The sequence below is a fragment of the Silurus meridionalis genome, chromosome 4 (genome assembly GCF_014805685.1).
Source record: "Silurus meridionalis isolate SWU-2019-XX chromosome 4, ASM1480568v1, whole genome shotgun sequence".
Classification (NCBI taxonomy): domain Eukaryota; kingdom Metazoa; phylum Chordata; class Actinopteri; order Siluriformes; family Siluridae; genus Silurus; species Silurus meridionalis.
This window is the reverse complement of record NC_060887.1, coordinates 25,638,695-25,666,067: the sequence shown is the minus strand read 5'-3', so window position 1 is coordinate 25,666,067 and position 27,373 is coordinate 25,638,695. Positions and strand designations below refer to the sequence as shown.

General features: G+C 36.1%; 1 protein-coding gene across 2 annotated transcripts in view; it reads right to left on the bottom strand.

Moving 5' to 3' along the window:
* Positions 1 to 27,373, bottom strand: part of rbms3 (RNA binding motif, single stranded interacting protein) — a 183,484-nt gene that overhangs the window by 135,950 nt on the left and 20,161 nt on the right. The gene's annotated exons all lie outside the window — the stretch shown is intronic.

Sequence of the window (27,373 nt, the reverse complement as noted above, 5' to 3'; positions counted from 1 at the left end):
GACAAGGAAGAGGGGGAGGAGAGAAGAAAGAGCGCCATGCGGAGCATAAGCCACCTGCTGGCGATTTTTAGATTCCACATACATTAATTCTTTTGTTTTTTAATTTGCCTTTTCACTTTCATTCCAGGTTTTGGAACTGAAGGACACAGACCTTACAACTGTAAAAATTTTCACACATTCCCAGCTCAGAACATGTTTAAAAATCCATAAAACAATAAAGCACAATGAATTCCAGGTACAGGTGCGTCTCAGTGCTGGGAAACAGCTAAATTATCTGTGGTCCCCAAGGACTGGTTTGGGAATCATTGTCCTAGCCTGTTCTTCACATCAATGCCATTTGTAAATTACTAGTAGAAGTGTATGCACAGCAGACTTGCTTTTCGCAATGTGGCATCCAGTTATCTCTGCAGAGTAGCAGAGGCTGAAAGTGTAACACACTGACACACTGACATTCATGCATAGTAGAGCAGAGAAATCTGGCCTTAAGAAGTGCTTACGTAAGACTCTGTGCTCTAATTCTCACCTCTGCTCAGAAAACAGCGATTTCCCTGGACAAACAAAGCTTTTTGTAACTTTTAAGTAAAATAAAAAAAAAAATTGTATGCTATTTCATTACGTAGTGCATTCAATAGCACTGCAAAGACAACCAAACCCTTTAAGAGCAAGTTAATCAGATGAAAAACGTACATCATACATTTTTCCATATAATATATATTTTATATACAACAAATACTTAAGATTTGTATTAGACATGGCCCATTGACAAAACCAACAAAGAATATGCTCTGAATAGTCCACTATAAAAAAATAATATTTAAAGTAACACAGAATTTAAGTTTAATGCTATGTTTTCTGTTTTAACAGTAAATAAAGCTCCTGATTTAGATCATTATTAAGCTAAACCATCCTATGCATATGCCCCATTAACTAATTGTAAGTAACCAAAAGTAACCCCTGAAGCTCTTTTACTTTCTTTAAACAAACAAATGCAGTTTTCCTTTAACATGTGTGAATGTGTCAAATACTCCTATCCTTGTGGGGACATTTGGTGCTTAACAGAATATCTAAATATGCCCTCACTGAACTGGAAAGGATTAAATGAGTGGTGGTTCAAGCATACAAATAAACAAATGCAAATAAATAAATGAATATATAAAAATAGATTTTCATTTGTCTTTGTTATTGTATTCGCATTATTATCTGATTGTATAATAATCTAAAATACCCTCATGAATTATTATGATTATGATATAAAATGGCAGGTACTCAGACTTCAAGTTCTGCCACTTCAATACTCACCTGCTATTATGATCAAAGGATAAAAGGTTGAAGATCAATTTTTGCATTAATGTCAGGATTAGATAATTAGATATGTTCATTTTCTAGTGAACATGCTTATTGTGGCTGTAGGTGCTTTACTCTGTTCTTTCTGGGTTTGAAATTATCCACCACTGTAAAGAGAATACAAATTACATACTGGCCCCTGGGGATGCTTGTGTGGTGTGTATGTGTTGTTACACATGGCCTTGGGGGAGCTCTAGCAATGTGGAACAAAATACTAATGATAACCATACTCAGGCAAGCAAGATCATTTTGAAACAAAAAAGTGATGCAATATCAGCAATGGCTAATGATAATGCTACACATGGTGGTTTTCTTGACAATTACTGGTTAGAGACAATACAATAGTTCGTTTCTGCACTGCACCACCTTTGCCAGGGACAATATTTGGGTTGGCCAGAAATTAAAATGAATTTTACACATGGGGTTTCAAATATTTTCACTTCATCAGAATAGTGTTGACATATGATTTTATTTAATCAGCAGTATTTACATGTCTCTGTTGACCAAACATGGGACTAGAGGAAAGAGCCTTAAACTGTGTGAAGTTAGTGATTTATGGGAGAATGCAATGTTTGGGAGAACTTGGGTGCCCTCATCACTATGTTAGGAATGCTGGGGCACATTAGGAGGATAACAGAAAGAAGGAGAGAGAGAGAGAGAGAGAGAGAGAGAGAGAGAGAGAGAGAGAGAGAGAGAGAAAATTGCAGTTTATATGCTGAAACCTTACTAGAGATTGAAATTAGATAAGCACCACTTACAGTATATACACCAATAAAGACTGCTTGGCCAAAAAAAATTCAACAATTGGACCTAACTAAGAAAATAGGGAAGAGGCTTCCACTGGTTAGTAACTGCAGTGATTAATATGTTTCAGCTGACAACAATATATTTTACCCTAAATAATGCAGTCAGGATCTTCTAATTTGTTAAAGACAATGTCGTAAGACATAACCTGTGCTTGTTAAAAAGATTGTGAAACGACTTAAACTGGGTTTAGAACTGCACCCCAGCATTATTTAAATCAGGTAGTATAGTGGTGCATCTTCGAGTAAGAAGTGTAGTCAGAAAATATAAAAAAATTAAATTATGCAAAAACAACAGTAGAACTGATGACTATGTTTAACAGTGAAAGTAAGAGCATTTTCACATGCAAAATGCAAAGAGATCTCAAGGGATTGGTACTGAACAGCTGTGTAGCCTTAAGAAAACCACTTATCAATGAGGCTAATTAGAAAGAAAGGCTTGTTAGGGAGCATAAACTTAGGATTTTTTGGAAAAATTAAAAAAGTTTATATGGTCTGATGAGTCCAGGTTTACTCAGTGATAGGTGCATCAGGGTTAGAAGAGAGATAGGTGAAGTCATGAACACATCATGCCTAGTGCCTACTGTACAAGTTGGAGGGGGACGTAATCTGGGGTTGCTTGTTGATAAGTTTTAGGTTAAGCAAAATTCATTGCCCAAAAAATTGGGTCAGCGGTCTACCTGAATATATTGAATGACAAGGTTTTTTAATCAGTGGATTGTTTTTCTTCGTTGATGGCACAGACATATTCCAAGATGACAATGCTAGGATTCATCAGGCTCAAATTATTAAAGAGTGGCTCACCCAGCCCAGACCTAGCCTCATTGAGAATATTTGGGCTGTGCTGGAGAAGACTTTACACAGCGGTGCAACTCTGAATGGAAATAAATGTTGTGACATTGCATAAGCCATGGAAAATGTGTGCCAAATTCAAAGAAAACTGGCAGTCCAAAGAAATATTAGTATGTGACTTTTATTTGGCCAGGCAGTATATATATATATATATATATATATATATATGTATTGAACATAAGCCTCAATGCTGTTTTTCCAATTTGCTGGCCTGTTCCTGCTAACATCTGTTCATAGATAATTGCTGATTAATTCAGTCAGATTTGCTATGTTGACAATTTCTTTTTGTATTATATCATTTAAACATTGTTTTAATTGTCCTTTGTTATAATACAGAGCTGTTGTCTGTTTTGATGATGTAATTGCCCAAAAGCAGTGCTTGGTTTGAAACTGTGTAAGTAAATCACACTCAGGTAGCAAAAGAAGAATGATTGTTTTTACCACAGACTTTTTCAAGCGTTCCAGAAATGTATAGATGTGGTGACATCTAAGATCATTTTTCAGACTGCCACACATATATTATTTATTTACACTATTATAAAATAGCGAATGCTATAAAGTTATGGCATAAAGACAAGCTACTAAAATTGCACTATGAAGCTACACAAAATACTTTTCACCCAAAAGAGCTGGTAACTATTTACACATCACTTTCAAATACTATTTATTCTTTGGAACATTTGGGAAAAGGTCTGATGTGACAGCACAGAAGTTTGCATGCACATACTTAAATTTAGGCAAGCAGTACTCTTTAAAGCACCTTCCAAAAGGTGCAGGAAATGGTGTCTGTGACTCAGGGGTACCACTCTCATGAGCCCACAGAAATGAAATGTCAAAAAAGAGCTTCTCATCTGTTTAAATCACAGCTGGGAAAACATGGCATACCAGCCAGCAGCCCCTTTTAATGGGCAGAGAGAGAGTGAATATTGTGTCACAAAAGGAGTGTGTAAAAACTAAGCCTGATTAGTAAGCAGACGGTATTGTGGTGTCAGACGTGCAAAAAAAAAAAAAAAAGAAATTAAAGCGATTGCCAGGAATATGAAAAGGCATAAATTGGGTGTTAAAAAGACACAATGCAAGGTTATGATGGCTCAGCCTCTGGGTCAGCCTGTTCTTTTTGAGAGTTAAGTACCGCATTATTTAAAAATCCTACAGTAAGGGCGGTCATGCGGCGTCTTCACTGACTTGTCAAACTATGATGGATTGGCTCTGGCCCAATCTGGGTCTGAGCTGGGATAATATATTTTATGTTTCTTGCTGTCAAGTGTCTGACATGTACATTTACAATGGCTAAGTCTGGTTTTGTTTTTATCAAAGGCCTTTGGTCTTTAATAATGGTCAAGAAATTCAGACAGTAGTGCTGCTTCAATGTGTATAACTACTGACTTTCTTGAGGTTTTCATTCAAGAAGAAGTCCCCATTCGACCTCATAATTGAGTGTTTTAAATTTACCATTACCCATGCATTGTAAGATACATGTTCTTTTTAACTTTAACCAGACCATCACTTTTTATACACCCTTTGAGTCTACTTATTCATACTAAGAGCCCTCAATCCCCACTGCATACAAGAACAAAGTCTAGTACTATGAACAGTAGTCTACAGTATGTTTTTTTCAAATATTTAATGTTTTCACTGACATCTGTATTTTAGATTTAGATTTTAGATTTATATTAATTGGAATATTCAAAATGTACTGTACATAGCTAATCTGTTATATTTTGTTTCTTTATATTCAAGAATAAACCCAAACATAACCAGGTACAATAAAGTTTTGCTGTAACATGATAATTAAACTTGTGCCTTTTCCCAGTTCTTAAACACACACAATAGACCTTAAATGAGTGTAAAACTCTCGTAACACCTTAAATGTTCTATATGGAACCACATAAGTGAGGATTTCCCATTTACAGAACGATTTGTTTAAGATGCTATAAACATTAAACATCCAAAAAGATCCTTAAGGGGGTGGCATAGTGAGTAGAAGGTCTACCTCACAGCTCCTTGGTTTATTTGTCCAGACTTTTGCCTTTCCTGTGTTTATGTGCAAGTATCTTTTGAATTCTTTGATTTCCTCTACTAAGTGTCCTATAGTTTTAGGTGAACAGGCATCTGATCTGCCTTGTGCTTAGTGTTAATGGAATTGCTTCAGGATCTAATGTGACCCTGACCAGAATAAAGTCATTTCTAAAGATAAATTAATTAATTAATACATTTAGAAATTCAGGAATGAACCCTAAAGAGATGTTTTTGTCATTTGGAGTGTGTAAAGGATATGTAGAAAAGAGTCGGCCTGGACACAAGATGGTGGTTAACTGCTCACTAACAAAAATTAGAAAGGTTAAAAAATATGTCTTTTTTTTTTTTCTGTGTTTGCAAACAAGCCACAGATGTGAAATTAGTTAGTTTGGAACAAGATTTACAGAATGCTGTAGGCGGGAGAGTTGATAGCAAACTGTTTGTGAAGTAGTGTTAAACAAACTAAATCTCTCTCTCTCTCTCCCCCCCCCTTCTCTCTTTGATCAAGGAAGGCTTTAATCAAGAAGCTTTTATTTCAGGACAGCCTGCACTGTTCCTATCACACCTGACTGTCACTATTACAGCATCCACTCCACGAAAGAATGTTTGTTAGAGCTTTTTAGACAACATCCCACTTGGATCTCTGCCTAGTGTAATACTGAAAGTACAGCTGTAAGGAAGACGGTATCAGCAGCACAGCCAGCACATGTTAGAAGTGGGCAATGGATAAAAACTTTCCTGCCATAGCCAAAGACTTTTTGTGAATGATATACACTGGAATCTGAGTAGACGTTGCTATTCTTGAAGGAGCTGTAAAATAGAAGGTAGCTATAAACCTTTCCATAAGCCATGTTTCTTATATCCAACTTGATCAACATCAGCCCTCCCTACAGAAAAGTCATTGCATTTTATCGCTCATCATGGCTTGTTAGGTATGAGGTTAAGTCGAGGTTCATTCCTCTAAGCTTTGCTCCCTATGAGGAGACCCGAAGCCATAAAGTTTAATAGAGTTCCTCTAATATTGTACCAAGTGACCCATAGTACTTCACTTCATACACACACGTTATACACATTCACAAGCATAAAGTCACTCTGCAGGCACAAGCATCTTGAGAGCACTTTGTTCCTCCTCATGCTAGACTGTATTTTATATTTCCTGCAGGAAGTCTCCTGTGAATGTGAAGTAGAGTAGAGTGCAGGCTAGTACAGTAGATTTGCAATTACAGCATGTGTACTGCATGCATAAAACCTTTGGAATGCATGTGAATGTATCCTAATATCACCTTCAACTGCTGTCCACCCCACTAGCACCCTTAGAGTTTCAAATTTTCATTGTAATTGCTTTTGACATTGGATATTAAACTCTGTGGGCCTCATTTCTGCAGCTAGAAATGACAAATGTATTAATAAATTGTTTCTACATTCATTTAAACAAGAAATGTGAGATTCATAAAGATGCAGTTAGTTTACAAAAACACATTCACATCCACCTGTGTTTTGTCCTGTACATATATCTATCGTATCTACAGTTGACGTAATTGCTCAGAGTTACTGTAATTATATATGTGGATTACAATCTTAGATTTCAATCACTCATTCATTCATGTTTACAGGGTAAAAATGTTGTGTTGTTTTATATGAATCATTTGAAAGAAAACAATCCAAAAGAAATCCATAAATTTAAACCAGCTATTCAACTGGGACAAAAGAAAAGGCACCCTATGGAAAGTGGGAAAAATAGTGTATGTTCATGCTAGCTGTTGCAGTGGAGTGGCTAAGCAGACTTACTGGAAAATTAAGTACATGGCATGCATATAAGCTGCTCTCTCATTGTTTAGTCATCATTTTAAGAAGCTTCTTAGGCCTCATTAATCATAAATCAGCTTTGTCTTGACCATGCTTGTCATTACAGGTGAGTGACATTTATCAATATGAAACATAAATGAGTACAAAGAAAAACTGTCATCAAAACAAAACATCTGTGAATTTAGTCTGATCTTTCAGTCCGGTTTAGGTTATAAAGCACATTTCCACACAGCTTCACTAAAATATCAATAAAAGAACATTGAAAACAAATCAGAAACCGGCATTTCCCTTTCCTCCATCCCCTCACCTCTGCAAAAGCATCAGCAGCACATCGATTAGCTATCACATCCGACAGTGCCACAATGTACACCTTCCTCTTTATGATACTGACAGTCAGCCAGGTTGTTTGATATATGATATGCATCCACATGGATATTAATATTTATTGGTTAAATTAATAATTCATGTAGGACTCTTTTATCTTTTGTGAAGATTACAGTACATTACATTTATCATTGATGATTAGAGGATTTGCTCTTTTTAACAAACTGAGGTTAAACACAGCAGTTTCTTTTTGTTCAATCTTCATTTTAGAGCATTTGCCCACTTTATAACACAATTTTCTGTGTTATGTTGGTTCCTTTATTTAAAAGGAAACCACTAAATACCCTTAAGATATAATGTGAGATATATTATGAGATATATAATGGTTATCAATTAAAGTTTTTAAGGAAATCATATTATTTTTGAATTTAGTAGGCAAACAACTTTGAAAGTTTGACTCTGATACTCTTGCCACCAAAATGTTTTCCGATAAAACTAGACAGGGTGTTGTTAATGAGGTATGTGATCAGCCTGATAACAAATTGCATCATGCATCTCTTTGTAATAAAACAGCCACTCACTGCCATGTAGAGAAGTTAATGTCACAATTTTACATTTTAATTATGTTATTAATGATTCCGTGGACAAACTATCTATTAGCTAAAACATGGCATTTTCTGATGTGCTTTATTTATTAAGCTATCCAAGCTAAACTGATCTTCTGGGAGGAAAGATGCCATACAACAGATTTTTTTTCATAAACTTAAAGCAGATTAATGAACGTTGTTCGTCCTGGGAAAGCATCTACCAAAAACAACTTATACAATACGTTGAACTATACATATGCTTATCCTTACAGTGTGACGAGGACCAGGAGTTGTTTGTCACACCCTAACACACAGCACACACTCCCTGCAGACAGAGGTGTCTCTGGTGGAGGAAAGCACGCCTGGTCTAGCATGACTGACAGGAGGGGCTCCAGACAGTGGAAGGTAATTAATTTCTGTAAACGACCGCCATATCTGTCAGCTTTTATAAACGAGCGTTTATGCGTTATGGACTATTTAACCACCACACTGAGAGGAAACTGACAGAGATGAGTGGAACAGAAAAAGAGCGAGGTGAATACAGCCAGTTTTCAAGTGAATAAAGTGCACTGATAATGTGAGAATTGATTGTAGCATTAACTTTGGTGCAGCATAACCACTTGCAAACAAAAGCAAAGAAATTATTAGGGGGTTGACTCTTTAACCTACACTGCAGCCTACAGTATCTACTGTTACATACTCTAACAGCAATATTATATTAATATTATATAGTTCCCAATGTAACCCCTCAGCTAATAAAAGATGACACATTTATATACTGTATATTATACAGTATGCATAGTATACAAATACAAGTATACGAGATATTAAAATGCATATAAAACTGATCTACTTTTATTAAAAAATTCTTCAAAACTGCCAAGATTTTATGCAGAATATACTGACTCATAAAAATATGACACATTACCCACTCTATTACAGTAATGATGCAAATTTGCACAACTATCAGTCTAATAATATTCTAATCCAGCCTTTTTCCAGCTCCAGTTTCCCATTTAATCACTTACAAATCCCTCACAATCCCAAAATGATCAGACAACAAGATAATATCAGTGCACATGCTTTAAAACAAGATGATGCACATACTGAGATATTTGCAATCTTGCTACAAACTGAGGTTTAACACCAATATGCAATTCAAATTCAACCAGGGCCTTTAAAAATCACTATGCAAAAATACACCATACAAATGTTGCATCATGTGAAAAAGGACTGATCTAATTAGGAAAAGTTATTCTGACTCTCATGACCTTTTTTAATTCATGACATGCATTTACACTTTTGTTTAAACTTGTGTGTGATATACAGCATTTACTTCTATTCACCTAGCAAATTTGGTCGTATATGTTACAGTATCCTTTTCTATTCTGTGGCATTGCAGCTATCCTAACAGAATTACATCCAGCAATGATATCACTCATACATAGCCCATCCAGAGTAGTGCATTCATGGAGGTACAATTTACAAACGCAATTTAAAAAACAAAACAAAAAAAAAACAGATGAGGAGCTCTTGAGAAAAAGAAATCCATCCAGTTTGCTGACATTGAGAAAGACCGATTGCCACTGGGGTAATCTCAAATGGCACATGAACATTATTCTAGACTTCCATTATATGAAATAGGAAAATACTGAAAGCCATCACTCCTAAATGTAGCACATAATAGTCACACCCACCATGGTGCCATGTATCCTGTGGCTTCAAATGCTTGCTCCCTATAGGCTGTTAGGTGTTTTGATGAGGTGCTCAGACACCAGCGTCTCTTAAACACACTCGGGGAAAGAGAGCCTGGATCCATTCATCCCCTCTGTGCAATGAGGCTGGTGAAATATGTTTTCTTCTGCAGATTACTGAACAGCAGGGGAAAGAGAGCAGAACAGAGGCCATGATCCTCGTTCTTCATTCTTGAATAAGATGCAGAGGAAACGGTGGAGGGTGCAAAGAGAGAAATATACCATACTTCAATGTGTAAAGAACAGATACTTAGAGAAAACACACACACACAGCTGCACTGCATGTAAGAAGAGAAGGAGGAACATTTTATAATTAGCATTTTCTTGTTTTTTATTTATTAATACATCTTCAGGGGCTGCTTTATTATAGTCAAGGCTAAAGTGGATCTGGAGCCTATCCCAGGAACATTGGGAATAACATTTATATACAACATGAATGGATTCCCAGTCTATCATAGAACAGCATGCATACACATGTTCACACTATCCCACATAAATACTGACCGAACATGCAAGTCGCTGCAGAGACAGAACCAGGGCTCAGGATAGAACAGTTTATTTTTATTTAATCTAAAATCACCTAATGGCACTAACAGACCAACTGTAATTTATTAACCATGCTCAAGCCGAGGAAGCTGTACAATGTATATATGTATGTATGTATGTATGTATGTATGTATGTATGTATGTATGTATGTATTTTCATTTATTATAATTAATTAATTTATTTATTTTATTATTACCTCTTTTACAATGGCATTAGAAAATATTTTGTACTTTGCTTTTTAGTTTCGACTTCTGGGTACATGTAATGAATTTGTCGAGAGGAAAATAATGATGTGTATAAATACCACTACCACAGAAGCAAATTCTACACTCAGAAGGGCATGCATTACCACTGGCTGTATTAATTTCCACAGTCATTTTAGTAAATTTAGTCTTTAATAGAGCTGCATGTACAGTCATTGTTCCAAACCAAACAAAACTCTAGACCTCTTTACAAATATCTTTTTTTTTATTATTTTTTTTATGTGATGGTTTTAACAACAGGGTAGAGACTCATTGAAAGTCTCCAATACAGGATGTTAATTAAAAATTTACTTTCCTTTATATATCTATTACAATTTCCTAGGTACAGTATCTAATTGAATTGTATTCCCAATTATCAGTTTTCATATATGTCGCTCAAGAAAGAAGGAAAATACCACCTTCTTACTGATGATGATAATGATGATTAAACAGACATTCAAACATGCACAATGAACTATTAATGCTATAGAACATGCACTGACTAAGATCTTCATCCAGCTTATAAATGGATGAAGAAAAAGAATGGAAATGTTCTTTTAAACAGGCAAACTTTTCAAAGGCTGGGTTATATTAAAGGATTTATATTCAGCAGCAAATATGTTTTTTTCCCTTTAGTAAGCAAGAATTTGAAATTTAGCTGATTCTCTGTGCTGATTTGTTATGGGAATATTTGACAGCTGCCCCAGGGACCTTCATGCCATATTAATGGAAAGAAATACGACCAAGACCACTGTAATTATAAAAGCACTCCAGGCAGACACACTGCATCATAATTTACACAGCTCCCATCATGTTCTGTACTATTTTCAAAGCAGGAAAAGGAAAACCATTATCAGTTTCATCAATGTCGTTCTACTTATCTTCTTCATTAAACATACCTCAATTCATCTTTTTTAACTGAACTGGACTGATTAGAATTCGAGTTGCATTCGATTGGCGCACACAAACGCTAGGATATGTCAGGTGACTTAAACGTTGCTGGGGATGGCTTCTGATTTTTGTCAGAGCCTAAAAAAACAGCCAGCAAATATCGCCTCAAGGTTTTGTGGAAAAACCTGGATGTTGAGGTGTTGAGCTTTGCTCCAGCTGGACCAGGAGTACAATCTAACAACCAAACATTTACACTGAACAAGCCATAACTTTTCCCTACAGAGCATTTTTATCTCTTTTTCCCTAAACAACCTTTCAGTTCTCTGCTCTCATCTATGAGCAAGAATGGATACTTAATCCATCAGTGACATTTTTTTATTTTTTTACATTTCCTGTTTTTGATCTTGAATGCGTATAATAACAAAACTCCTCCAAGCAGTTGTTCCAATCTATAAAGCATAAATTCCAAAATCAGTTTATCTTATAAAACTGACCAAAACTTCAGCAAGGAAGTTTGAGTAGTGAATGCTTTTATGCATGTAACCAAAAGGATGCCTTTTTTTTTTTTTTTTTTTTGGTTGTTCTATGGATTCATGTTTGCAAAAATAAATAAAAAAATACGATCATTCAATAAAATAAACCCTGTCTTTCATCAGAGTTTAAACCCTAAATAATTGTCAACAGACAAAAAATAATAATAATGTAACCGTGACTGTGCATATATAACCATCCATTCATTTTTACTTTCCTTTTTAACTTTATGGTAATTCATACCTCAAATATGTCCAAGATTATAAATGGGAATATGATGTAAATGCTGAACCAGCAGCCCAAAACCATTACAGACTCAGATTAATACATAAATCCAAAATTAGCATAGACTTTTTCATTCAGTAATGGCTGTGTCCAATAAAAGAAAGGCACATGGAATATATTGTAGGGGAGAACTGAATAAACTTTAGCAAGAGGATGGTAAAACATTTCAGGAAATCAAGACAGGAAATCAAGAAAACAGCTGTTACAGATTGTAAAGTCAATTTGATAGAAGTTGAGAGACCTGACAAGTACGTAGTCACATACTTCATGGAGAAGTGAGCACACTGGATAAATAGCAATACCTCTATACCAAAAAAATCTGTAATTTATGATCAATTTGTTAAATTTATTGAGGGAACAGTCATTGGAGTTCTTGTGTCAAAACTGGAAGAAAATTCCAAATGTGGTTTACCTATAACTACAAATGTGATACAAACAAAGTGAAAAAACAACAAAGATACCAGATGCTTTTCAAAATTCAAACCACACTAGAGCTGATATTGACATTTATATACTCGCTACAAGCATAGACTGGCAATTGAATTGATAAAGGGAATCGTAAATATTTTGGTGATTTCCAGAATGAAAACTAAGGAAAATGCAGTTTAATCAGTAACAACACTTTCATTGGTAATAAAAAGAACAGCAGAGAATGTAGATTTGACGCTTCATAGATCAGACAAATTGTTTTATTTTGAGGTAGTGAAAACATTTATACAAATCAGTCTGGGGTTATCAACAAGTTTGGTATCTTTTACTGCACAAAAAGAGAAACCTACTTAATTCAAATGAAAAGGGTTTTTTTTATCCAAGGCTATTCAGAGTATTTAGAATTATGCCAGAATTATATAAATGCCTACATCCATTACATTTCAAAATCACAAAAGATTTGAATAGAAAAAAAGAAAAACTTAAGAGCTAAAGGGATTGAAAATGTTCAGTAATGAAAACCAGAATAAAATAATGTGAACAAGGACATGACATTAGTAAATGAACACTAACCCTTACTCTTAGTTAACTAAAATCTGCAAATGAAATATTTGTGAAGACCTTCAGTTAGATATTAGAAGATAAAAAAACTTTACCTTTTTGGAAGGTACTTGAACTGATTGCAGACATCATTCATATTTTCTGTGGATTTTACTGAATCCACACTGAGAAGATATTCTTAAAATATTATATTGAGGTAAATATTGATATACCTTTGGACTCGCTGTGATGAGACTGTAGGCATAAATATTGTTTTATTTCTATATATTTCTATATATGACTATTTAAAGCTTGAAATCTTATATTTGGTGTATTGTACTGTTTATCTTACAATAAGAAATATAACAACAGGATATACAAGCTTAAAGGACTATGGAAAATGTACAGGTAAAATGTACTATGTGGTGTCTCCTTTTATAAAAGTAAAGAATTGAAAGATTTGTATTGGCTTTTATCAGGGCTCTGAGTATCTCGATCAGTCAGTATACCCTCAAGCTTTGCGTTGTTATGATGCTGAAAGACGTACCACCCTCTTATTTTCCCAAGTTCTGTTCAGAAGTTTGCAAGTTTTTTTGAACAATATTCTTATTTACCACATAGTCTATCTTACCTTTAATTCTGACAAATGCCCCTGTCTCAGTGATGAGTGATGAGCTGATACCACTGTGCAATACTGGAAAAATGGTATTCTTTAAAGGTGGTACCTTTTTTCAATCCATGCAAAATGTTTTACTATAGACCCAGATTTTGCTATCTATTTATACACTCTATTCATCTTCAGAGCTGTGTTATTTCACAAATTACTCAAAATGGAACACAGTGTGACCATCCAAAGCAAAGCAAAAGCAAAATCACCATAATCAGTTAGAATTTTGTGTCATTTTAAGCTAATGTGGAAGCTTTTTGTTTTTTACAATGAAATAGACGTGTTGTGGAGTGGAAAAAAATAAATAATTTACTTTAAGGTGATTCCATTTGTATACATTTTTCATGGCCTTTTACTTCACTATGTGGCTTATTCCTTGTTCTGTTATCTTCATCATTATAATATCTGTGTTCATAAACTAGATTTCTAATTTTGTATAGAAACTTTATACAAGAAAACAGTACTTCTGTCACTGTAAATGTTAAGACTTGGTATCTATTTGAAATGAGAATATTTGGCACCTTGCCTCAGTAGGAATCATATAAAACAGGACATGCTATTAGCCTGAAGGCCTGAGTGTGGTTATGTGAATAGTAGGGATGAGCAATTGAGAGATAGTATGGCAAAGCTCAGACAGAATGACAGGAGAAAGATGAAGAGTTAAAAGGAAGGAGGGAAAGATTTAAGGCTCATGCCAGGAATGCCAAGCACAATAAATATCTGAGGAGCCACGGTTGGGATGGGACTAAAATGGCTCGATCCAGGCACAAGGACCCAGCAGCTACCATTTCTATGCTAGTTTAGGCATTGTAATTTAATCACATAATGATTAGCAAAAAAATGTACTATGTCAGAATTGATTAGGTAAGAGGTGATTTAATAGCATGTTATATTTAATAGCACCCTAACTGTGTGTTCTACAGGAACTGGGGCTGTAACATTAAGTGTGTGGTTACACTTCTCCAGTAGCACATACAGGAACAAGGAGAACAGATGCATAAATCAGACTTCAAACTGTGTGTGTGTGTGTGTGTGTGTGTGTGTGTGTGTGTGGGGGTGGGGTGGGGGGGGTATGGGGGGTTGATGATGCTAGCTGAAGGAGAGCACGAGAAAGCCCTGAAATGTTCTATCTTAAAGCAGCTCATTCATCATCTGCTGAGGGGCTGGCTTCACCCGGAGGCCTTGGCTGTAAACGACAAGGCTGACTCTCCCTTCTCCATGTTTCTAGTATTTTCAGGGCTGGGCTCGCTTTAGCGTGGGTGATTTCTGAAGGTGTTTAATTAAAACACCCTGGAACAACCAGAAAGTGACTGAACTGTGAGTAGCCATCATGAATCATGCTGAGCTGCACCATCGCTCGGGCTGCGTGCAGAGGTCTGGATTAGCTTCAGCCAAACTCATAACCTGGCTTCATTTTCAGTTGCCCCACACCTGCCAGCTCACCCACGCTGTGCTTGGAGAGCAGTAAATCTAGCCATGTGGGGTACTGTTCATCACTGCTGATCAGGTTATCACTACACATCTGACTCTTTCAAGCAGGACTACGACAGAGGAAAAACCTTTTGCAATGCGTAGAAAAACCTGCCAAAACCACTTCTCAGATGGAGTTTTGGAATCACAAAAACTACTGCTGTTATCACATTCCTCAGGCTGAGGTACATTTTTAGTTTTTAATGCTCTTTTGTTTGATAGTCATGTGTTAATTGCTTTTGAACAGGGTTCTACTTGGCATACTGGGATATAACACTCTGAAATTAAGCATGTAATACGGACTGTTGTGAGCAAGAATGCATGTTTACTTTCCCAATGAAAGTTTCAAATTATTTATTGATTTTTCTCACTTAGTCTTGGTCTACACAAATTCCCATGATGTATTTCTTGTCACATGCATTTAGTCATTGAAATTAGTTTTTTATTGTTGATGTCAATAATATTTAAGATATAATATATGGACAAAAGTTTGTCGACACCTGACCATAGGATTTAAATGTCCTTTTTAAACATCCCATTCTACATACAGGCACAACAGGCACAGATTTTGTAGTGTGGCTGTCTAGATTTGTGCTCTTTCAGCCATAAGAGTGTTAGTAAGGTCAGGTACTGATGAGGTGAGGAGGCCTGGGGTGCAGGCATTGTTCCAAATGATCCCAAAGGTGTTCAGTAGGGTTGAGATCAGAGCTCTGTAGCAGGCCACTCAAGATCTTCCACTCCAACCCATGTAAACCATATTGTCATGGAGCTGGCTTTGTGTATAGGGGCATTGTCACATTGGGATATTTTATAATAATAATATAATATATAACAATATTCAAGTTCAAGGAGAAGGAAAATGAAAGGCAAATTTCCAATCTACAGACAATGTAGGTAACTAACTAATAATACCACAACCAAATACATCCTATACAATTGTGTGCCTCTCTCTTTGTAATAAGAGTTTAGGGATGAAACCACATATGGCTTGAAAAGTCAGGTGTCACAATATTTTTTCCATATAATGTAATGTATCATTAGTAAAGTAAAGAGACCCGAAGAGAGGAATTAATAGCTTCAGCTCATATAACTAGTATTACTATTAGAAATTCCTGTCTAGTATTTTTATGAATAGTATTGACTGATTGAACAATGTGTTGAAATGCTAGGTGTACAGAAGCTTAACTATTAGCCTGAATAAATAATAATGCCACTAAATGTCACTTTGATTATAACATATATGTGATGTGATCTATTGAGTTTGATTCAAATGTCCTCGTGTAATTAAGTGACTTGTGCACATTTCTACAGACAATACAGCCCATTTAGTGAATTTAAACCCATTAGGCCATTCAAAGCAAATTTAATAAATAATGTTTCTGTTTTGACGGAATAATAGTTTATGTGCGATTTCGCCAAATGAGCCCTTTATAGAGCTAATATAATGTATAATAATTAACATAATATAGTTTAAGAACTATATAAAGAACATTCTCAAACCTCTGATGTAACTTTAAGCAATAGGGACTTGATGCGACTGCATTATGTGCTGGCAAAGCGTCTGGCATTAACATTTAATTTACTAAGGCTAATCATGCAAACTGCGCCTGGGACCATCTACTAAATGCGCTCTGCATGAGGTGCATGGTTAAAAGCCACTGAGAAATGTAAAAAAAAAAAAAAAAGCAGTTCATAATCTTTGGACTAACATGGAAATTCAAGATCAGTGGTAAAGTAATACCTAGAAAAGATGTTTTTATTTTAATGACGTTTATTGTATATTGTGATATTGTAAATATGGAAAAAACTTTTAATATACATGTATATAAGATGTACTTTGTATCTATAAATTTTTCTTGATCTTAATTTTGTGAAATGACACCAGCTACATAAATTACATGACAAAGTCTCATAGCAGGACTGCTAGCAAGACTTCAAATCAATTATTCCACTTTATGGGTTAATGAGAAACTAAAAACTAAAGCCAAATGGGAGCAGAAAGACAGGACATGTGATGAGATGGGCTAAAGTGTGCTCATTTTTTACTGGTTAAGCTGTTCTATTGCTTCACTTCCCCCCGCAGGTGCAACAGATTTAAGTCCTGTACAGGGAAATAACACACGTGATGAATTAGGAGAGTGCTTGCTTGTGTGAAGAATGAAGCAGAAGGAAGGCCAGCATGTGTGAGTGTCTGTCCTCTAGCGTGTCAGTATTTCTCTGTGTGCTGTGCCAGGGCATGAGCACCAGCATAGGGCTGACTGATCACCTGTCTCTAAGTTTGCTGCAGGGGTCTCCTTCTGCTTCACATAAGGTCGTTCATTGACTCCAGAAGTTTGGAGGTGCCCTATGTGACTAAGCACTTTTTCCCTATCCGGCGCTTACGCTGACTAATTTACACTAATAAATGGAACGTCCTCAGAGCTTGTCAAGTCTCAGGCATCATTACTATGAAATATGAACACTAAATAACACTGAATACATGCATTGCATTTTTTGTCATTTTCTATGGGATTATCAATATGGGATCCATAAGTGATAACAATCATATCACATGCATGGGCCAAATAATTTTTTATCATATAAATATGTTTGTCTCTGGCAGACATGCATTCATTCAGTCCTCGTTTCGCCTGATGTTTGCCACAAAAATAAACAACTTAAAGATACAAAACAAAGCCACAGAAGAAAGCTATTTAGAGAACAAACATGACACACAATGGAGAAGTGATTGAAGAAGTTAAAAGCTGCAATCTTCTGCTATGAAAGAGAAGATGCATTCAGGCTCAAAATCATTGTGTGTAAAATTTCAAACATCATAGTGTCTATGCAAAACACAATTTCTGATTCTTAAATAAACAGGATTATTTAAAGTGAATATTAGGAAAATAATAAAGATATAGAGATTTATATATATATATATATATATATATATATATATATATATATATATATATATATATATATATATATATACCTTTAAAGTAGGTATAGATAAAAGATTAAGGGTAAAACAATTGGCAGCAGTGGTGGAAAGAAAGCCAAATGCAGTGTATCTGTCTAAAAACAATCTGTCTGCATGTATAATGAGCAAGTAATGATGTGCAGATGTAAAAATGTAGAATCTAATTATCTGAAGTAATTTATATGCTTAAATATATAATAAATTACCTTATAATAATTAACTGCATACTCTGGATGACTAGCAACCTGTGGCTGGCAACCACTTCTTTTGCATTTTCTTGTACTTATAAAATAAACAATTGATTGTTCTTTTTGCAATATTCAACTTACAAATGACAAAATATGTTTTACTGTCCACTGTAGGCTCAGATTCATGTTCTGGACTGGCAGGAGAAGAATATGATGTAGTGCTTAGCTTATCCATGTAAAGGTTCAAACTCTTTAGAAATTATGAGATGCTTTTCTTATCCCAACATTTGAAAAGTGCATTTATCTGAGTTAGTGTAGAGTTCCTGTCAGGCCATTCTCCAGTGATACCCTTCAACAAAAAGATATGCTGCTGACTGTTTTTTTTCTTTGGATTTGTTTTTCTTTCTAAAAAATCCCAGAAAATCTGTAGTTTCTGAAATACTCAATCAGCCCTTTTGGCACCAACAACTACTGTATGCCACAGTCAAAGTCACTAAGATCACCCTTTGTTCTCTGTTAGTTTATTGATGTGAGCTGGCATGTATCTGCATGATTTTATGAAATGTAATGATGTATGGCTGTTTGCTTCTCAAAGGTCTCTATTAACTAAACATATACACTGGAGAACATTCATTACTTATATGAATGCATACTTTACACCATTAAAATTCATAAAAAAAGTTGCATAGACATGAATCCAACTGGAACACGTATTGTGGGATTTTCCTGTCCCTCCTCTTCCCTGTGCTCCATCTCAAACACTCTGTGTAATTTGGCCAATACTGCGGTTACTCTAAATTCCTGCGGGTGAGTCATATTGTACTCCGATGCCTTTGGGATATTGTCTTCCCAAAAATTTCCCTGCCACATGGAGCCTATTTGGCTGCCCATGAAAGAGTGCATGTGTGAAGCCTCATTCACATCCACCCTGATTGCCTTCCAGAGAGCCCATGCAACAGCGTGAAACGACCTCCAGGCCCAATCCAAGTGTGTTCCCTCCCAATATAACAGCAATAAACCACACACTCACAAAATCAAAAGTGACGCTTGTGCTAGGCCAACTGTGAAAAATAATGATACAAGAATTCCAAACTAAATCATTTCTGAGAGTTTAAAACTCCACATCAGGGAGAAAAATAAAACAAGCAGCTCAATTTCTATATTACAATATTTTATAGATTAGAATATGCTTTTCATGACACCACAAACACCTGCTGCTTTGAAAAAACACTTAAAATATAATTCTATTTAGATCAGAATCCTACAATCATTCACTAAAGTTGAGAGAAACACTGATCAGGTATAACCTTTTGACCACCTGCCTAATATTGTGTTGGGCCCTTTTTGCTGCTATAACAGTCCTGACCTGTCAAGCATTAACAGCATTAACTTCTCCAGCATAGGAGCTCATCTGTTCGATCGGACCACATGCACCAGCCTTCGCTCCCCAAGTGCATCAATAAGCCTTGGCAGCCCATGACCCTTTCACCAGTTCCTTCCTTGGACCAATTTGATAGATACTGACCACTATAGACCAGGTACATCCCACAAGAGCTGTAGTTTTGGAGATGCTCTGTCCCAGTCGCCCAGCTATCACAATTTGGCCTTTGCTCAAATCCTTAAACTTGTACATTTTTCCTGCTTCTAACATATCAACTTTAAGGACGAAATGTTCACTTGTTGCCTAACATATCCCACCCACTAATGTGACATGTAAATTGATGTGAATGAGTGGCAGTCCTCATAACTGCCTTTTTAGAGTCACTGGGGTTCAAATTAGGCTGCTAGCTCATATTTATATGTTGATATTTAATGATCACATTGTAGGAAATAAAACCACATTTTTTTTCTATTAATATTGTGGGGGTGGTATACAAACAAAAGAATATATAAAGGCGTAAATAAATATACACAGTCCAGAAACTGGTATTTCTTACTCTCTGGTATCTCTCTCTCTCTCTCTCTCTCTCTCTCTGTCTCTCTCTCTCTCTCTCTCTCTTACTCTCACACACACACACACACACACACACACACACACGCGCACACACACAAACACACTCTGTAGACTAACAATAAAAAGCAATGTTTCAATATTATTTAGCGCTAAATATTCAAGTCCACCTAAAATTATGTTTCTGATGGAAATTTAGCATTGAATCAGTCATCTTGACCTTCGGACTTTCATCTTCTGAATTGGGAATGACTTGGGAACAACTCAACACAGTTCTATTTCTAAAATGTTTTATTCATAAGAAATTTGAATAAAACCTGCTCCCTACTCTTTCTCTAGCCTTATACAGTATAGAGAAGGTCAGAAGCAGTTGCATTGTGTGTTTGTGGATTTAGAGAAAGCATACGACAGGGTGCCCAGAGAGGAGTTATGGTATTGTATGAGAAAGTCAGGTGTGTCAGAGAAGTATGTAAGGGTGGTGCAGGACATGTATGAGGACAGTGTGACAGCAGTAAAGTGTGCAGTAGGAACGACAGACTGGTTCGAGGTGGAGGTTGGACAGCATTAAGGATCGGCTCTGAGACCTTTTCTGTTTGCAGTGATGATGGACAGGTTGACGGACGAGGTCAGACAGAAGTCTATGATGTTTGTGGAGTATATTGTGATTTGTGGTGAGAGTAGGGAGCAGGTTGAGAAGAACCTGGAGAGGTGGAGGTATGTGCTGGACAGAAGGGGAATAAAAATCAGTAGGAGTAAGACAGAGTACATGTGTGTGAATGAGAGGGAGGGCAGTGAATTGGTGCGGTTGCAGGGAGAAGAGGTGGAGAAGGTGGATGAGTTTAGGTACCTGGGGTCAACAGTGCAAAGTAATGGAGAGTGTGTTAGAGAAGTAAAGAAAAGAGTGCAGGCAGGGTGGAGTGGGTGGAGAAAAGTGGCAGAAGTGATTTTTGATAGAAGGGTATATGCAAGAGTGAAAAGAAAAGTTTATAGGACTGTGGTGAGACCTGCGATGTTGTATGGTTTGGAGACAGTGGCATTGAGTAAAAGAGAGGAGGTGGAGCTGGAGGTAGCAGAGCTGAAGATGTTGAGGTTTTCATTGGGAGTGAGAAAGATGGACAGGATTAGAAATGGGTTTATTAGAGGGACAGCACATGTAGGACGTTTTGGAGAAAAGGGAGAGGGAGGCGACTTTGAGATGGTTTGGACATGTGCAGAGGAGGGACATGGGGTATATTGGTAGGAGAATGCTGAGGATGGAGCCGCCAGGAAGGAGGAAAAGAGGAGGACCAAGGATGAGGTTTATGGATGTGGCAAGGGGGAGACATGCAGGTAGTTGGTTTGAAAGATGCAGATGTAGAGGTCAGGGGGGGTATGGAGACAAATGATCTGCTGTAGCGATCCCTAATGGGAGAAGCCGAAAGAAAAAGAAGAAGAAGAAGAAGAAGAAGAAGTTTAGCCTTATACATTTATCTATAATGAGAAAGTACAAGGCAACTGTGGCAGGACACCATCCTCATCTGTGAATTAGACTATAATTATTTCCTTTCTATACCTTTTTACAATTAAAAAAAATGTGCCATTGTGTAACCAAGAAATTCATTATAATTGTAACATAAAATTTATTTTGTTAAAGTTACCAACTGTTCATTAATGGAGAATTGATTCTCTATCTATTGATTTTCATGACAATTGTAGTCTTAAAGCAATCATAGTAATTGTAGTCCTAATCCATTGCAGCCAAGGTGTTCATATAAATTTCACTCAAAAGCAGTGGTACAGTAATAAGATCTGTACATTTAGGCTGTCCATGTGGGGCCAAACTCCAGCACCAAGTGGTTTACAAGTAAAGAAAACCCCTGAAAGCTCTAACACTATGCTGGTAGAGTTCCCCTAGAAGTTGGAAGGAACTTGGAGCCTCTAAAAAGCATCAGCATGCTGCCTGTTGATAGAAAATTCCAGTTTAAAAAACATAATTGTCTGCTATTTCCTTTACAGTCAAGCACAAGTGCATAAAAAAGTTTTTTTTATGTTGCTGTAATGTGTTTAATGTGGACAGTCAGTTAGCAATGGTTTTATGGCCTTCTGTCTAATGGGTGATTCAGTTTACTCAAATTATATTAAAAATCATCACAGACAGATATGCTGACTGTTACGGCATGTACTAGGCTCACACAATCTGTTATCTCTGCAATGAGGTGCTCTAGTCACCCCAATGAAAGGAGAATTTCAGCAATGCAGTACAAGAAAGAAAATAACATTCTGACTGACTTGGTGTAATACTGCAAACCAGAAGAAAGTAGGCTGCAGGGCAGTGTAAAATGCAGTCTATTAAATGGGAGTGTGTGAGAATGGAGAGGGGGGCACAGAGCAAAAGGTCAAAGTCACCCTGCTCTGGATCTCTTGTCATTCTCTTTAAAAAGGCTGTGCAGTCTCCAATTCAGTCCAATTCGTCTATTAACTAAAAACAAAATTGCATTGAACCTCTATTGCTGTCTTAAACACTGGCTTTCAAAAATACAGTGTAGGGGGGGGAAATGAGAACAAAACCCAGAGAAAATCAATAAGAACAGCTTCATAACACAAGTGCTATATGAAGAGCAGGCCAATATATTACTCATGACTAATACATGCATTGAAGGATTTGATTCAATTTGCAGGAGATAAAAAGAGAAAATAAATAAAACATGGAAAATAAATTGGGCCACTCATTCAAATTCATTAGAACCTGCCCCAGAGTGTGTTTGGAATATTTCCTTTAAAATACAACACACTAGTTCATATTTTCCTCAAGCAGGACAAAGGGCTGTGCACTAAATCAGAGCAGATGAAGCTTAAACACTTCTAACTGTAGCCTGAAGAAAATAGATTCATCAGACTAATGATAACAATAAAAGAAATCCACATCACTGAGAATCAGTTTTGCGTAAAAAATATGACCGTTAAAGTTCACACTCATCCAAGTTGCTGGAGATGGGCTTTTCTCTGTACTGATGTGTAATAGGTGATATCCCTCTTCTCTTTGTCCAACCCAGTATATACTTCATAATTGGCATTATGTTATGTTCAGCATGTAATAAAATGATAAATTTGTTTTTTAGACTTAATCCATCAATTTGACACATGGGAACAGGGGCACTGGGAGTGCAGAAGGAGGGTGGGATTGTTTGACTAGGGTTCTTGTTCTACAACAATTCTGAGTCTTCATTCAGCTGAAGCAAAAGAATCATGTTTCAGAAAAAGCACAAAAAGCCACACATTCCTTCAATTCCTTTATACATGCAGACATGAATTACATGAATTTGGTGCTACATGAACAAGCAGATAGGAATACAAATCTATTTGGACTATCTCCAAGTGCATATGATTTTGTTTAAAACTGTAGCACTTTAAGTCTAAGACTGCATCTATCTTTTCTAGAAGTGTACTGTATCAGTGCAATCAAGGCTTCAATTAGAATTTCTGCTTATACAGTTATACTAATCACTTTTTCGAAGTGTGACAAAAGCAAGGGCAATTCTGCTGAATTTCCTGTTAATGCTGTCAAAAAAGAAGAAAGAAGAGTGTTAATCTCACCTCTCAGCCCCAAAACTTCTCTTTCAACGCAGTTGTAAAAATTCTTACACATTTCCTGCTAAAATATCAGCTTATTATTTAGCCGTTTATTGTACTCATTAGCTGCAATGAAACTAAGGGGAATATTTCAATAAATATCTGTCCATGAATATTGTACAACTGCAATTGTATGCATGAAAATGAACTTAAAGTGAAATAAAATGAGATGAAACAAACTAAAATGAAATGAATGTCTGGGCATATGAATGGATCCTAACTGAATTCATAATTATTTGGTGTGTATTCAGTGTGTGCTAACTTAAAAACAAAAATGTATTGGCAGGTACCAAGACGTTGGGAACAGTCAGTGAGTCTATCTGCAGCATCATTACCACAAAGAATCGAACCAGAATCAAATCAGAATTAAGGACAGTGCCAATATTAGGACAATTGATCATAACCATGTAAGATGTGGCATACTGATATTTGCTTTAAATTAATGCATTGGCATGCTTTCTCTCTCTCTCTCTCTCTCTCTCTCTCTCTCTCTCTCTCTCACACACACACACACACACACACATATATGCACACATTCTGTCTCTCAGAATATATGTGTGTGTGTGTGTGTGTGTGTGTGTGTGACTCTGTGTGTGTGTAATGAATCTGAACAGCATTCTCTTGTGGCTTGTCTTCTCAGCTCAGCTGAACTCATTCCCACCCCGCCATCAGAGACTGCATGGAGAATCAGCACTCTCCAGTGTCTCATTTAAGGCTTTTATCTTTTCACTCTCCATAAAACATAATAAAATGTCAAGCAACCTCAAATTCAACTCCATTTGGTAATGCCTATTTGCATTGCTGTTCAATTGTGAGGGAATATATTAAAAAAATCAACTATATCAGGGTGTTATTTTAAGTGTAGCGGTTTTCACTGATAATTTGAGAAACAAATAATATTGTAATAGAACCTTTTGCATGTGGGTTAGCAAAAAGGTCCATAATATACATGCGTATAAATCAGTGGGTTAACAGTTCATGAGTCCATACTCCTGTGCTGAGCAGACACACTTCACATTTTCCACACACACACAAACACACCCCCTTTTCTACCTGCCAATATGTGTGTGTGTGTGTGTGTGTGTGTGTGTGTGTGTGTGTGTGTGTGTGTGTGTGTGTGTCCGTGTGTGCAGGGAGACATCGAGAACCAGCAGGCGCTTACTATAATGCAGCATCGGCAGAAATTGTGTTATTAGTCAAAGCTACAGGTGCTGATTTTTCTACTGAGTAAACTATGTTTCATACATAATAAATCCTTATTAACATATTCATAATAACTTGTGGGTACTGTGAATAGAAAATACATTTATTTATACTGAATAAAGTAATTTTACTTCTGACTTTAATCAGAATTTATTTTATCGTAGACGTCCTGTACATCAATATAACACTGCCATGTTGCATGAATTATTCAAATTTCTGACATTTCTGAATATGCACATTTCAGAAGAAGAATATGACACTTAAAACTATTAAATGCTACTATGGTAATAGTTTATTGCAGAGTTTTAAGAAAAAACACCAAGATTATACTCTAACATATGAACTGTAAAAATTAACTAATATGATAATAACTAACACTGCACATGATCTACTAATTAATTCTTCTTGTCATACCATTTTTCTTTTACACTGTAAGACAGTCCTCAGATCAAAGACTTTTCTAGTGGTTGCTAGAATGGTATTTGCCACAATATAAATACACAGCATTTCCATAGTAAGCACATACTCAATATACCCATGTGTTTGGCCCTAATTGTGTTTGCCTGGCATGAGAAAATCTGAATTTTACATAATGACAGTAATCCAAAGGGGATGGAAAAATGGATGGCAGTTTGCTTCCAAGGGGGCAATTTTTGTTATTTGCTGTAGCTGCTTGAATAGTATCTCACTGCAACTCCCTTAACTCCCCATCCCTGTAGATAGATAGATAGAGATACTTTAGTTTGGGAAATGAGAATTTCTTATATTATATTGCTTTAATTAACCTAATAGGTTGGAGGAAAACAAAATTGATGTAGACAACCTTACTGCATTCTAGATGAAGACAATAGCAAAGATACTCCTATTACCTAAATTTGCAAGGCATGTTCCTTTGTGTGCTGCAGTGATTTCCCCTGTCTGTGCATAAGGGGGCTAAACTAGCTAACTGAGTTAAATGTTGTTATTAAATGCCAGAAAAGCAGCTGTTTGTTTTTGGTTTTCCTCTTCCTGTTTGTTATTTTTTCAAGTTGAAGATAATCTGGGAGAGTTGGAGTAGCCGCTAATCTTCATGAATAAGCTCTCATAGTTGGAGGAACATTGCTTTGCTCCTTAAGTATCTTTAATTAGCCTCTTTAACCGTTACTACACGTGGTTTACGTAGATGCCTTGCTTAAACACTGTAGCTGCTTCTCACTTTAGAATCAGAAAAACAAATATGTTTATTGCTATCACAGAAAGAACTAGAAAACTGTGATTGAGCCTGTGTCTATCACAGTTTTCTAGTTCTTTCTGTGATAGCAATAAACATTTTTATTTTTCTGATTCTAAAGTGAGAAGCAGCTACAGTGTTACAGATTTTTTTTTATTCATAGCCTTACCTGTTATTTTCTCAATAACAGGTAAGACCATGCCCATATTTACATTGGCCTGTTGGACCACTGCTAAGGAGGACGATGATAAATCAGGATACAAGGCATATGCCATACACCAAATATAAGTTTTTTGCTTTTTCAGATTTTGGTTTGTGACAATACAGCTATATAGTATTACATATTGTGATACAGGTTTTGTTGCTCACTTGTTAATTTATTTTCTTTGGTGCATTCAAGGTTCTGGCCCTGTTTTCCATCATTTTTTATTGGGTTTTTGGGCTATAGTGAAGACCATCACTGTCAAATCCAAAAGCAGAACTGCTTGAGATAGGGTCAACACTGAGTCTTGCAGGGGCCAAGGCCAAGTAAATATTAAACCCAAATGAAAGCAGTACTGAATCAAGATCAACAGCAAAAATAGTTGGCTTTATTTGTGCATTGGTATCAATAATCGGACGATGGTCAGCAGAAGATGAAATTTCATTGTCGCAAACTTTGCTCATGCAAATGCTCACATAGTGCCCTATGTCCCTGGATAAAGTAAACAAAAAATATGAATTCTGAATTAATAAATGAACAGATAGATAGTTGAACGAATGAATGAATGAATGAATGAATGAATGAATGAATGAATGAATTAAATAATTAATTAATTAATTAATTAATTGTTGAACAAGTGTATGTCCAACATGATAGAAAATATGTTTGATTGGATCGTACATTAACCCTGGCATTAACATTAGACTGTGTGTATAGGAAGCAAAAAGCTAAAACACATTCAATGCAAATCTGGGGTACAGTCAATACTGCTGCTGCAGTACAACAGCAATTTTATTTATATTGACATTTGCCAGTGATATTAACATTCAAGTAGTCATTTATGCTTTACAATCTGTAAGCTACAATCTAGCTACTTACTGTATGCTGGGTTTAAATCTCTGATGATCTCAACATTGATTACTCAATAATCGGATGCAAGTGCAGATTTTTAATGAA